Genomic DNA, 11,783 nt, shown 5'->3' on the forward strand with positions numbered 1-11,783 from the left:
GCTCAATGCCTTACAGTTTATTATATACACAGAATGACATTGAACATAAACACACAAACAGACCCTCCAGATAGTATTTATGCTCCACGTGAGCTTTCACCCATCTCTTTTCATCCGAATCTAACAACATATTCTTCTATTCTTTTGCTTTTCATATGTTTTTTTATTCTAACTTCCCCTTAAATGCATCCATGTTATTCACTTCAAACATTCCATGCGGTACCGAGTTCCACATTCTCTGAATAAAGACGTTTCTCCTGAATTCCCCAATGAATTTATTAGTGACTATCTTATATTGATGGTCCCTGGTTCTAGTTTCACCCACAAGCGGAAACTATTTTTCTACATCTACTCTATCCAACCCTTTCATAATATTAACAACCTCTTCGGTCTTCTCTTTTCTAGAGAAAAGATTTCAGCCTGTTCAATCCTCCTGATAGGGATCACCTCCCAGATTTTTTTTATTCATTCACAGGATGTGGGGTTCGCTGGCTGGGTCCAGCATTTATTGCCCATCCCTAATTGCCCTTGAGAAGGTGGTGGTGGGCTGCCTTCGTGACCTGCTGCAGTCCATGTGGTGTAGGTACACCCACAGTGCTGTTAGGGAGGGAGTTCCAGGATTTTGACCCAGCGACAGTGAAGGAACGACAATATATTTCCAAATCAGGATGGTGACTTGGAGGGGAACTTCCAGGTGGTGGTGTTCCCATCTATCTGATGCTTTTGTCCTTCTAGATGGTAGTGGTTGTGGGTTTTGAAGGTGCTGTCTAAGGAGCCTTGGTGAATTCCTGCAGTGCATCTTGTAGATGGTACACACTGCTGCTACTGTGCGTCGGTGGTGGAGGGAGTGAATGTTTGTGGATGTGGTGCCAATCAAACAGCTGCTTTGTCCTGGACGGTGTCAAGCTTCTTGAGTGTTGTGGGAGCTGCACTCATCCAGGCAAGTGGGGAGTATTCCATCACACTCCTGACTTGTGCCTTGTAGATGGTGGACAGGCCTTGAGGAGTCAGGAGGTGAGTTATTCGTCACAGGATTCCTAGCCTCTAACCTGCTCTTGTAGCCACAATATTTATATGGCTCGTCCAGTTCAGTTTCTGGTCAATGGTATCAATCTTGTAAATCTTTTTTGTACCTTTAACAACGCCTCTATTTTCATAACATGGGGACCAGAAATGTTCACAGTAACTCCCACGTTTGGTCTAACCAAGGTTCTATACAAGTTTAACATAATTTCTCTGCTTTTCAATTCTGCAAGTTAATGGCCTAGAAATTTTGGAACTGCAATTTCTAGTTTTGTGAGAATGGTGGGGGTAGGGGTGGTGGGTGGGGGTATGTATGAGGCTGCTAGTACTATTCCAGCACCTGAAAGGCAAAATCTTCAGTATTGGGCCTCATGCTTTGCCTGTACTGAGCTGGTGAGCTGCAAAGAAGCAACAGGCAGCTGCAGGTGAGACAGGATTAGAAAGGCGAGGCTGATTGGGAAGTTAGAGAGGATGTGAGCTGCTTGAGGGCAGTGTAGCCTCCGGAAAGGTGCCTTATTTGCCTTTACAAAGAGCCTGCCATCGGTTTCATCATTTTGATATTTCCATACCTGAGGCCACTTATCCGGTTGCGTAGCGAGGTGTCTGTTCCCGTACCAGGTGGGATCAAGTAACACGGCCCCAGGACTCCTCTGATATCATAAGTGAAGAAGATGAGTGTCATCAGCTTGTGTCAGTACCAGAGCTAGAAAAATATGAAAGCCTGTGAGGATGAGATGTCTTCCTCATTGTACAATAATTCTTTTAAAGGAGAGTGTCTTCATTAAGCTGCATTTAGCAAAGTGTTTTTGTCAAGAATTGAGCAGAGTGACTTAAACAAGTTTAAACAGGTGATGACTTTTCGCATAATACATAATCTGACACAATCACAGAATTGTTACAGCACAGAAGGAGGCCATTTGGCCCATCATGTCTGCACCAGCTCTCTGAATAAGCACTTCACCTAGTTCCATTCTCCCTCCTCCTTGCTGTAACCCTGCACATGATAACAATCTAATTCCCTCTTGAATGCTTTGACTGAACCTGCCCCCACCACACATTCGAACAGTGCATTCCAGACCCAAACCACTCATTGGGTGAAAAAGATTTTTCTCATGTTGCCTTTGCTTCTTTTGCCAATTATTTTAAATCTGTGCCCTCTCATTTTCAATCCTTTCACAAGTGGGAACAGCTTCTCCTTATCTGCTCTGTCCAGGCCCTTCATGATTTTAAATACCTCGTTCATTTTTCCTTTCAGCCTTCTCCAAGGAAAAGAGTCCCAGCTTCTCTAATCTATCTACATAACTGAAGTTCCTCATCCCTGGAACCATTCTCGTGAACCTTTTCTGCACTATCTCCAATCCTTTCACATCTTTCTTAAAATGCGGCCCCCAGAACTGGACACAATACTCCAGCTGAGGCCAGACTAGTGTCTGAAACAAGCTGAGCATAACCTCCCTGCTCTTATACTCTATGTCCTTATTACTAAAGCCCAGGATACTGTATACTCTATTAACTGCTCTCTCCACTTGTCCGGCCACCTTCAATCATCTACACACATAAACCCCCAAATCCTTCTGCTCCTGCACCTCTTTAGAATTGTACCCCTTATCTTATATTGTTTGTCCACATTCTTCCTACCAAAATGAATCATTTCATATTTCTCTACATTGAACTTCATCTGCCACTTGTCCACCAACTTGTCCATGTCCTTTTGAAGTGCTACACTATCACCCTCACAGTTCACACTTCTTCCAAGTTTTGTATCATCCACAAATTTTGAAATTGTTCCCTGTACACCAAAGTCTAGGACATTAATATATATCAGGAAGAGCAGGGTCCCAATACTGACCCCTGGGGAACTCTGCTACAAACTTTTCTCCAGTCCAAAAAAACATCCATTAACCACTACTCTGTTTTCTGTCACTCAGCCAATTTTGTATCCATGTTGCTACTGTCCCTTTTATTCCACGAGCTATAACTTTGCTCACGGGTCTGTTGTGCGGCACTTACTGATTCCCTTACTGATTAAACATCTGTCTAGAACTCCAGCAAGTTAGTTAAACCTGATTTTCCTGAAACAAATACATGCTGGTCTTCCTCAATTAACCCACGTTTGTCAATGTGATTATTAATTTTGTCCCAAATTATAGTTTCTAGGAGTTTCCCCACCACCCAAGTCAAACTGAATGGCCTGTAGTTGCTGAGCTTATCTTTACACCCTTTCTTGAACATGGGAGTAACACTTGCAATTCTCCAGTCCTCTGGCACCACCCAAGGAAGATTAAAAAAATGATGGCCAGTGCTCCCGCAATTTCCACTCTCACTTCCCTCAGTGTCCTTGGATACATCTCCTCCGGTCCTAGTGCCTTATCAACTTTAACTACAGACAGCCTGTACAATGCCTCCTCCTTATCAATTTTAAATCCCTTGAGTGCCTGAATTTCCTTTTCTTTCACCATGACCTGGGTAGCATCTTCTTCCTTGGTAAAGACAAATGCAAAGTATTCATTTAATACCTCAGCCGTGCCCCCTGTCTCCATGTGCAAATCCCCTTTTTGGTTCCTAACAGCCCCACTCCTCCTTTTGCCATCCTTTAGCCATTTATTTGCCAATGGAAGACTTCGGGATTTCTTTTTATAATGGCTGCCAGTCTCTTTTCATACTCTCTCTTTGCTTCTCTATCTACTTTTTCACCTCTCCTCTGAACCTTCTATATTCAGCCTGGTTTCAATTGTATTATCCACCTGACTCCTGTCATAACACACTTTTTCTTCATCATAATTCTATGATGACTCTTTTGTCATCCAGGGAGCTCCAGATTTGTTTGCCGTCCCTTTCCCTTTTGAGGGAATATACTCTGTCCAAACCATCATTTTGAAGGTAACCAATTGTTCAGATACTGTTATTCTTGCCAACCTTTCACTCCAATTTATTTGGCCCAGATCCGTTCTTACCCCTTTGAAGTTGGCTTTCCCCCAGTTAATTGTCACTCTGGATTGTTCTTTGTCCTTTTCCATAACCAGCCTAAACCTTACAATACAAAGATCACTGTCCCTTAAATGTTCTTCCATTGACACTTGATGTACTTGGCCCACTTCATTCCCAAGAACCAGTTCTAGCAGTGCCTCCTTTCACATTGGGAGTAGAAACATACTGCTGTAAAAAATTCTCCTGAACACACTCTAGGAACTCTTGCCCCTCTCTGCCCTTTACACTACCACTGTCCCAGTCTATATTTGGGTAATTAAAGTCCCCCATTATAACTACTCCATAACGTTTACACCTGTCTGTAATTTCTTTGCAAATTTGTTCTTCTACATCCTTCCCACTAGTTGGTGCCCTATAGACTACACCGAGCAATGTAATTGCACCAGTTTTGTCCCTTAGCTCTAAGAATCTGTCCTGGAAACTTCTGGGGTATCCTCTTTCTCCAGTACTGCAATGCTCTCCTTAAACAATACAGCCACTCCTCTTCCTTCCCTATCTTTCCTGAATACTTTGTATCCAGGAATATTTAACACCCAGTCCTGGCCTTTGAGCCAGGTCTCTGTTATAGCCACAACATCATAATTCCACATGGCAGTCTGTGCCTGTAACTCACCAGTCTTATTTACCACACTCTGTGCAGTCACATACATGCACAGTTACCATGATATAAACTCTCTTACTTTCTCCCTTACTCTGATACCACTTATTAACTTATTATTCCCTACTCTAGTGCTATCTGTCTTGCAGTATTCTGTGCATCTTGGTATTCCTCCCTGATATTATCTCCTGGTTCCCACACCCCTGGTAATTTAGTTTAATCCCTCACCAATAGCACTAGGAAAACGCCTCACGAGGGACTCACTCCCGGCTCTATTTAGATGCAACCTGTCCGGCCTGTACAATCTCATCTTCCCTCCTCTGAGCTGGTTCCAATGTCCCAAGAATCTAAGCCAACCCCTCCTGCTCTATCTTTCCAGTGACGCATTCATCTGTTTTATCTTCCTATTTCAATACTTATTTGTGCATTACCCTGGAAGTAATTCAGAGATGACTACTTTTGAAGTCCTACAAACATACAGAATTAGGAGGAGTAGGCCACTTGGCCCCTTGCTCCTGCTCCACCATTCAATAAGGTCGTGGGTGATTTGATTGTAACCTCAACTCCACATTCCTGCCTATCCCCAATAACCTTTCACCCCCTATCTAGAATCTATCTAGCTCTGCCTTAAAAAGATTCAAAGACTCTGCTTCCATTGCCTTTTGAGGAAGAGAGTTCCAAAGACTCACAACCCTCTGAGAGAAAAAAATTCTCCTCATCTCTGTCTTAAATGAGTGACCCCTTAATTTTAAACAGTGACCCCTAGTTCTAGATCCTCCCACAAGAGGAAACATCCTCTTCACATCCATCCTGTCAAGACTCCTCAGGATCTTATATGTTTCAATCAAGTAGTCCCTCACTCTAACCTCCAACAGATACCAGCCTAGCCTGTCCAGCCTTTCCTCATAAGGCAATCCACCCATTCCAGGTATTAGTCTGGGAAACCTCTGAACTGCTTCCAAAGCATTTATATCTTTCCTTAAATAAAGAGACCAATATTGTGCACAGTACTCCAGATGTGGGCTCACTAGTGCCCTGTATAACTGAAGCATAAACTCCCTAATTTCGTTTTCAGTTCCCCTCACAATAAATGATAACATTCTATTAGTTTTCCTAATTACCTGCTGCACCAGCATACTAACCTTTTGTGATTTATGCCCTAGGACACCCAGATCCCTCTGAATCTCAGAGTTCTGCAATCTCTCACCATTCAATAATAAACTTTTTTTTTATTCTTCCTACCAAAATGGACAATTTCACATTTTCCCACATTATTCTCCATTTCCCAGTCACTTAACCTATCTATGTCCCTTTGTAATTTCCTTATGTTCTCTTCACAACTTAATGTTCTATCTATTTTTATGTCATCAGCAAATTTAGCAGCCATACCTTCAGCCCCTTCACCCAAATCATTTATATAAATTGTGAAAATTTGAGGCTCCAACACTGATTACACACCACTCATTACCTCCTGCCAACCAGAAAAAGACCCATTTACGCTACTGTCTGATTCCTGTTAGCCAGCCAATCTTCTACCCATGCCAATATGTTACCCCCTACACCATGAGCTTTTATTTTCTGAAATAACTTTTGAATTGGCACCTTATCAAATGCCATCTGGAAATCTAAATACATCCACCTGTTCCCCTTTATCCACAGCACATATTACGTCTTCAAAGAATTCCAATAAATTGGTTAAACATGATTTTCCTTTCACAAAACCGTGTTGACTCTGCCTGATCACCCCAAGCTTTGTCAAGTGCCCTGTCTTTAATAATAGCTTCTAACATTTTCCCTCTGACATATTAAGGTAACTGGCCTGTAATTTCCTGTTTTCTGTCTGCCTCCCTTTTTGAATAAAGGAATTATATTAGTTATTTTCCAATCCAATGGAACCTTCCCTGAATCTAGTGAATTTTGGAAAATTAAAACCAGTGCATCAACTATCTCACTAGCCACTTCTTTGAAGACCCTAGGATGAAGTCCATCAGGACACAGGGATTTGTCAGCCCGCAGCTCCAACAATTTACTCAGTACCACTTCTCTGGTGATTGTAATTTTCTTGAGTTCCTCCCTCCCCTCCATTTCCTGATGTACAGCTATTTCTGGGATGTCACTTGTATCCTCTATAGTGAAGACCAATGCAAAATAGCAGTTCAATTCATCTGTTATCTCCTTATTTTCCATTATTAATTCCCCAGATTCACTTTCTATAGGACCAATGCTCACTTTGTTAACTCTTTTCTTTTCAAAATACCTATAGAAGCTCTTACTATCTGTTTTTATATTTCTAGCTAGCTTTCTCTTGTACTCTAACTTTTCTTTCCTTATCAATCTTTTTATTATATTCTGTCCAATTTTCTGACCTGCCACCCACATTTGTGCAATTATATGCTTTTTCTTTAAGTTTGATACTACCTTTAAATTTTTTAGCTAACTATGGATAGTGGGTCCTCCCCTTGGAATTTTTGTTTTGTGTTAAAATGCATTTATTCTGTGTTTTATGAAAAGTCCAATTAAATGTCTGCTACTGCATCTCTGTGGATACATCCCTTAACCTAATTTGCCAGTTCACTTTAGCTAGCTCTGCTTTCATGCTCTTATAACTGCCCTTATTTAAGTTTAAAATACTAATCTTAGACCCACTCTTCTCTCTGAATGTAAAACTCAATTATATTATGATTGCTGCTACTTAGGGGCACCTTCACTATGAGGTGATGAATTAATCCTATCTCATTGCACAATATTAGGGGCAGAATTCTCCGGTTGGTGAGCTGGGGGGGCAGGTCCCGCTCACTGATGTAAAATGATGCGCGGTGACATCGGCTGCAGGTCCCAACATCACCACACGTCACTTAGATTGTTAGCTCGGTGCCAGTGCAGCCGACTCGGCTGTGTGCCCGCCGAACTGTCAAAGGCCTATTAAGGACATTTAAATAGGCATTAACTCAATTAAATGAGCTGCCCGTCCAACCTGAATGTTGGGGGTGGTGGGGGGGGGGGGGGGGGGGGGGGGGGTGAGGGGGGGGGTGGCTGGGGGGTGTGGGGTGTGGGGGGGGTGTGGGGGGGGTGTGGTGGTGGGTGGTGGGGGGGGTGGGGGGGGGTGGTAGGGGGGGTGGTGGGTGGGGGGTGTGGGGTGTGGGGGGTGTGGGGGGGGGTGGTGGGGGGGTGGTGGGGGTGTGGTGGGTGGGGGGTGTGGGGGTGGGTGGGGTGGTAGGGGGGGTGGTGGGTGGGGGGTGGGGGGGGTGGTGGGGGGCAGGCAAAGATCCCAGGCGGCCTTCGCATTTTTCATGGAACCTCATCCACGGGCGGGATGAAGTTTCGTGAAGTGTTTTAAATTGTAATAAAAATGTTTACATTAATTCTTTGACATGTCCCAGCTCATGTGACAGTGTCACATCAGGGAACAAGTTTCAAAAGCTTTTTCCTTCCTTTATTTAAACTTACACGTTAAACGGATCTTCCTGAGACACTGAGGCATTGAGGCCCTGAGATGCCTCCGGGAGATCTCTGCGCTCTTTCGCACGGAGGGAACCACCCAGGGAATTCCCCCCCCTCCCACCCCCCACCTCCCACACAGGGAGTGCATAGCGCTTCCGGGCGCACATCACGATGGGGGGGCCTTAATTGGCCCACCCATGTAAGATGGCGGCTCAGCCCCGATCGGGGGTGCTAATTAGCTTTGCGCCTGGCTCCACCACCACCACCACCCCCCCTCCCCACCCCCCCCCACCCCCCCGCCAACAACCCCAACAGGGGGAAAATTTTTCCCCAGGTGTGGTAGAGCCCGTTCTCTGGTTGGTTCCAGAACATGTTGATCCAAGAAACTATCCTGAAAACGTTCTATGAATTCCTCATCTAGGCTACCTATGGCCATCTGATTGTCCAGTCTATATGCAGATTAATATCTCCCATGATTATCGCCGTACCTTTCTGACAAACTCCCATTATTTTCTCCTTTATACTCTGTCATACCATATGGGGTAAAGGGGCCTGTGCACCACTCCCACAAGTGACTTCTTACCTATATCATTTTTCATCTCTACCCAAACCACTGCTACATCCTGGTTTCCTGAACTTAGGTCATCCTTTCCTATTGTGCTACTTCCTGCTGGCTAATTTCCTACATAGCTCCTGAAATCCTGACTGCAGGACAATGTCCCTCTTTCTGCTTATGCCATTTCTATCAATGTGGACCACGACTTCTGGCTGTTCACCCTCTCCCCTCAGCCGCTCAGTGACATCGTTGACCCTGGCACCATGGAGGAGACACACTATCCTGGATTCACATCTGTGGCTGCAGAAACACCTATCTACTCTCCTAACTATTGAGTCTCCTATCACTATTGCTCTTCCAGTATTCCTTGTACCCCCTGTACAGCTGATCACCCGTAGGGCCATGGACTTGGCTCTGGCTGTGCTCCCCAGATGAACCATCACTCTCATCAGTATTCAGAACTGAATACTAGTTGGACAGTGGGATGCACTCAAGGGACTCCTGTACTACATGCCTGATTCTTTTTGACTCTCTGGTGGTCATCCATTCCCTCCTAGCCTGCATACTCTTAAGCTGCAAGGCAACCACATTTATAAACGTGCTGTCCACGAAGCTCTCAGCCTCACAGATGCACCATAGTGAGCTCAGCTGCTGCTCAAGTTCTGAAACCCAGAGCTCAAGCTGCTGCAACTGACGACACTTCCTGCACAAATGACCATCCAGGGCATGGAAGCGTCCTGTAGTTCCCACATTGTACAGGATGTGCACTCTGGAGGTTAGAGCAGCATGTTATTTCTCTACCTATTAGTTCATAACCTTTCTATTGCCAATAAATCTTACCATTGCTAATCAACCTTTACCAATACTAATAAGGCTAATTACTATTATGGTGTTGCTGCTTTGGGCTGCATTAGAATGCTTCAATTGGAGTTTGGTGAAAGAGGGACTTTTAAGGGTGAATTTCTATCGAAAGTCTAATCTTTCTTTAATTTAATAACTAAGTAAAAGTTACTCTTTGGGTTGGGAGAACGTGTGTTTTAGTCCAGCTTTAAAACTGGGGTTATAGAGGCTCTGCTTGCAGCTGCAGCTAGTAAATTAATTAACCGGATTAAACATGTTCTCAGAAACTAGATTCAGACAGCATAAAAGCAAGCCATCTACAATGCTGCCTTTGTCGGCACTGGAGTGCTGCTTTGGGCTGCATTAGAGTGCTTCAGTTGGAGGTTGGTGAGAGAGGGAGTTCATTGAAGAGGGAAGGAAGTGATCCTTTCATTTTCTACCTTTCCTCAGTAAGAAGAGCTGTAGCCTTGGTAAGTAGGACCTGGTAAGTATTTCTTTGAGAATTCTGTGAGCAATGCCCAGACAGATTTGTGAATTTGCTTCCATTTTGGAATATACAAACAGAGGGTTAAAAGTGAACTGAAAAGCTGCACTGGTGTTTGTCTGTCGGTAGGAGTTCTGAGAGAGAGCGAGTGCTGGAACTTTGACTCAGAAGTCAGAGCACAATCTGTAACCTCATGGCCCGGCATATCCCTCACTCTACTATTACCATCAAGCCAGGGGATCAACCCTGGTTCAATGAAGAGTGCAGGAGGGCATGTCAGGAGCAGCACCAGGCATACCTAAACATGAGATGTCAACCTGGTGAAGCTATAACACAGGACTACTTGTGTGCCAAACAGCGTAAGCAGCAAGTGATAGGCAGAGCTCAGTGATCTGCAGCCCAGTCAACCCTGAAAAGTCCCCCTTACTAACGTCTGGGGGATGGTCCAAAATTGGGAGAGCTGTCTCACAGACTAGTCAAGCAACAGCCTGACATAGTCATCCTCACAGAATCATACCTTACAGATAATGTCCCAGATACCACCATCACCATCCCAGGACAGACCCAGCAGAGGTGGCGGCACAGTGGTATACAGTCGGGAGGGAACAGCCCTGGGAGCCCTCAACATTGACTCCAGGCCCCATGAAGTCTCATGGCATCAGGTCAAATATGGGCAAGGAAACCTCTGGCTGATTATTACCTACCGACGTCCCTCAGCTGATGAATCAGTGCTCCTCCATGTTGAACATCACTTGGAGGAAACACTGAAGGTGGCAAGGGCACAGAATGTACTCTGGGTGGAGGACATCAATGTCCATCACCAAGAGTGGCTCAGTAGCACCACTATTGACCGAGCTGGACGAGTCCTAAAGGACATAGCTGCTAGACTGGGTCTGCAGCAGGTGGTGAGGGAACCAACAAGAGGGAAAGACATACTTGACCTCATCCCCACCAACCTGCCTGCTGCAGATACATCTGTCCATGAGAGTATTGGTAGGAATGACCACCACACAGTCATTGTGGAGACAAAGTCCCACCTTCACATTGAGGATGTGATTGTGTCGTGTTGTGTGGCACAACCACCGTGCTAAATGGATTACATTTCGAACAGATCTAGCAACTCAAGACTGGGCATCCATGAGGTGCTGTGGGCCATCAGCAGCAGCAGAATTGAACTCAAACACAATCTGTAACCTCATGGCCCAGCAAATCCCCCACTCTACCATTACCATCAAGCCAGGGGATCAACCCTGGTTCAATGAAGTGTGCAGGAGGACATGCCAGGAGCAGCACCAGGTATACCTAAAAATAACACAGGACTACTTGCGTGCCAAGCAGCATAAGCAGCAAATGATAGACAGAGCTAAGCAATCCCACAACCAATGGATCAGATCTAAGCTCTGCAGTCCTGCCACATCCAGTTGTGAATGGTAGTGAACAATTAAACAATTCACTGGAGGAGGAGGCTCCACAAATATCCCCATCCTCAATGATGGAGGAGCCCAGCACATCAGTGCAGAAGATAAGGCTAAAGAATTTGCTGCAATCTTCAGCCAGAAGTGCCGAGTGGATGATCCACCTCAGCCTCCTCCAGAGGTCCCCAGCATCACAGATGCCAGTCTTCAGCCAATTTGATTCACTCCACGTGATATCAAGAAACGGCTGAAGGCACTGGATACTGCAAAGACTATGGGCCCTGACAATATTCCGGCAATATTACTGAAGATTTGTGCTCCAGAACTTGCCGCACCCCTAGCCAAGCTGTTCCAGTACAGCTACAACACTGGCATCTACCCACCTATGTGGAAAATTGCCCAGGTATGTCCTGTACACAAAAAGCAGGACAAATCCAA

The sequence above is a fragment of the Carcharodon carcharias genome, chromosome 14 (genome assembly GCF_017639515.1).
Source record: "Carcharodon carcharias isolate sCarCar2 chromosome 14, sCarCar2.pri, whole genome shotgun sequence".
Lineage (NCBI taxonomy): Eukaryota > Metazoa > Chordata > Chondrichthyes > Lamniformes > Lamnidae > Carcharodon > Carcharodon carcharias.